The sequence below is a fragment of the Elephantulus edwardii genome, unplaced genomic scaffold, assembly GCF_000299155.1.
Source record: "Elephantulus edwardii isolate Elephantulus edwardi_28Jun2011 unplaced genomic scaffold, EleEdw1.0 scaffold00249, whole genome shotgun sequence".
In the NCBI taxonomy this organism is placed as follows: Eukaryota; Metazoa; Chordata; class Mammalia; order Macroscelidea; family Macroscelididae; genus Elephantulus; species Elephantulus edwardii.
Genome location: NW_006399999.1, coordinates 1,897,844 through 1,901,141, shown reverse-complemented (window position 1 = coordinate 1,901,141; position 3,298 = coordinate 1,897,844). Strand labels below are relative to the sequence as shown.

At 46.5% G+C, this 3,298-nt stretch overlaps 1 pseudogene; it reads left to right on the top strand.

Annotated features, from left to right (window-relative positions):
• The first annotated feature begins 1,712 nt into the window (after positions 1 to 1,712).
• On the top strand, positions 1,713 to 3,073 carry LOC102869949 (annotated as a pseudogene).
• The last annotated feature ends 225 nt before the right edge of the window (positions 3,074 to 3,298 follow it).

Here is a 3,298-nt window from a genome sequence, read left to right as displayed (position 1 = left end):
TTCAATTAGTTTATCTTTCTGGAAAAAATTAACATTGACAACAAACATTAAAATGTATAAAGGAGAGTGCATTCACACAGCACCCTGCTACTTCAGGCTTTAATATGATGTGGCACGGTCCTCAATTTTCAGCTACTCAGTTGTGAGACAACCCAGTGAGCTAATGGAAATTTGTTGTTACTGGGGGCTAACATTTGGGGGGAAAATTGCAAGTGGAAGAAATTAGACTGGAGAGGTCACTACTTGTAATATATCAACCCTCTCCTTATAAAGAAATACATCAGTCATCTGCAAAATTAGTTAGATCCTAGCCTTCTGGCAGTTTATCTTCCTTTTTTCCTTATCTGGAGTGGTGGTTAATACTAATCTTGATTAATACAGTTCTTTACTGATGTATTGATTCTCATATACATTTTCTTTGACCAAAAATCAATTCAATTACTATTTATTTTGTACTTGGTGGACACCAGGTGCTTCTTAATGTGTTACCTTAAAGCAGCACAAACTTTGTGTCTGATTTATTTAATTTTATTTTAAAAATTTTATTTTTGCACATTTTCTTCCCCTTTTCTCTCCTCCCTTCCCCCACAACACCCCCTTGTTCCAAACTGTTCTCACACATATAATGTATAATCATATTCTCCTTTCACCTAGTTCTTCTCCTCATCTATTCCAATGCAGTGTTCATTATTTATCCCTCCCTTTCCCATTCCCTCTCCAACTTCCCTATGCCTGTCCTATTTTAGAGCAGCGGTGCTATGTGGTAGTTATCCTTTTGTGACTGAGATATTCCACTTAGCATAACGTCCTCAAGGCTCCCACATGTTTTGTAATGCTTTACTATTTCATTGTTTTTCAATGACGCATAATATTCTGTTGAGTGGATTACCATAGTTTTTCTATTCATTTGTTTATTGATAGGCACTTGGATTGCTTCCATCTCTTTGTTATTGTGAATAATTCAATAATAAACGTGAATATGCATATATCTTTTTGAGTTGTGGTTCTGGTTTCTTTAGGGTATATTCCTAGCAATGGAATTGCTGTGTCAAATTGTATTTCTATTTCCAATTTTCTGAGAAAGCACCAGATCACCTTCCATGTAAGTTTTAACAATTTACATTCCCACTAGCAGTGCATAAGAGTTCCAATCTCTCTGCAACCTTGCAAACATTTGTTGTTTGCAGTCCTGTTGAACTTTACTGTTTTTTCTGGGGTGATATAGTATCTCATAGTTGTGTTTTGATTTGCATCTCTCCAATAGGTAGAGATTTTGAACATTTTTTCTTTATGTGTCAGTTTGCCATCTGAATGTCCTCTTTGGTATGCATTTTGTGATTGGATTGTATCTTTTTCTTGCCGAGATTCTGGAGTATTCTATGAATTTTATATGTAAGTCCCCTTTCAGATATGTCATTGCCAATTATTTTTTCTCAGTCTATGGCTTCCTTTTTACTTTGAAGAAGTTGTTGAAGTTTTTTGACGTGCATAGAGATTTGATTTGATTCTCTTTTATTCTTTCCTGATTGTAGATTTTTCATTATGCTTGGAAAACTCTTCCTGCTTTTCTCTGATGAATTTTATAGTATTTGCTTTTACTTGTTTTTATTTATGAGGTGTGAGGTGTAGGTCTTATTTAATTTTACTTTTTAAAAATTTTTTTCTTGGGAGCCCGCCCGGCGGCGGAGGGAGGCAGGGGGCCCCACTGGGCCATGGAGCTGCTGAGGCTGAACCGGAGCTTGGCGGGCCCGGCCCCGGCCCGGGGGCTTCTCTGTGCCGCCCTGGGGGCCCCCTCCTCAACAGCAGCAGTGCCAACAACCTTAGTTGTGAGCCCCCTCGTACCCGCGGAGCCAGGACTCAAGAACTGGAGCTGGCTATTAGAATCACCTTGCATGTTGTGATCTTTCTGATGAGCGTTGGAGGAAATGTGCTGATCATCGTGGTCCTGGGGTTGAGCAGATGCCTGCGGACAGTGACCTTCCTACTCTCGCTGGCAGTCAGCGACCTCTTGCTGGCCGTGGCCTGCATGCCCTTCACCCTCCTGCGCAATCTCATGGGCACATTCATCTTTGGTACAGTTGTCTGCAAGGCAGTTTCCTATCTCATGGGGGTGTCTGTGAGTGTGTCCACCCTAAACCTCGTGGCCATCGCGCTGGAGCGGTACAGCGCCATCTGCCGGCCATTGCAGACGCGTGTGTGGCAGACACGCTCCCATGCGGATCGCGTGATCGTGGCTACGTGGTTGCTTTCCCGGCTGCTCATGGTACCCTACCCCGTGTACACCATAGTGCAGCCAGTGGGGCCCCGTGTGCTGCAGTGTGTGCATCGCTGGCCTAGTGCGCGTGTCCGCCAGACCTGGTCAGTTCTGCTGCTGCTGCTGCTGCTTTTGTTCTTCATCCCAGGTGTCATGGCTGTAGCCTATGGGCTGATCTCCCGTGAGCTCTACCTGGGGCTTCACTTTGACGGAGACAGTGACAATAAGAGTCAGAGCCGAGTCCAAAGCCGAGGAGGACTGCAAAAAGGAAAGGGACTAGATCCTGCCTACCGGAATGGGCATTGCCAGCTGGAGAGAGGACTGGCCGGCGAGGATGGTGATGGCTGCTACGTGCAGCTTCCACGCTTTCGGGCTGCGCTGGAGTTGTCAGCGCTGACAGCGTCCACTCCTGGAGCAGGGGCAGGCCCCCAGGCCGTCCAGGCAAAGCTGCTGGCCAAGAAGCAAGTAGTGCGGATGTTGTTGGTGATTGTTGTGCTTTTTTTCCTGTGTTGGCTGCCGGTGTACAGTGCCAACACTTGGCGCGCTTTTGACGGGCCTGGTGCGCACCGCGCGCTCTCGGGCGCCCCCATTTCTTTCATCCACTTGCTGAGCTATGCATCCGCCTGTGTCAACCCCCTAGTCTACTGCTTCATGCATCGTCGCTTTAGGAAGGCCTGTCTGGAAACGTGCTCCCGATGCTGGCACCGCCCGCCAGGAACTCGCCCCAAACCTCTTCCAGATGAGGACCCTCCCACCCCTTCCATAGCTTCACTCTCCAGGTTGAGCTATATGACCATCAGCACATTGGGGCCAGGTTGAGGGGTTAGGAATGGGGGAGGGGGGGATAGAGGAGAGAGAGTTGAAGCTGAGGCAGGATAGAGACCAATCTCTACAAGCTGGAACCTATCCAGACATATGCGAAAAAACGGGCCAAAACTGACTGAGAGATTAACACTAGAGCACAGGAAAAGGTGGCTTGTCAGACAGGCCTGCACACAAAAACTAAAACACGCTCCTGATATGGGATTGAGCCAGACACACACA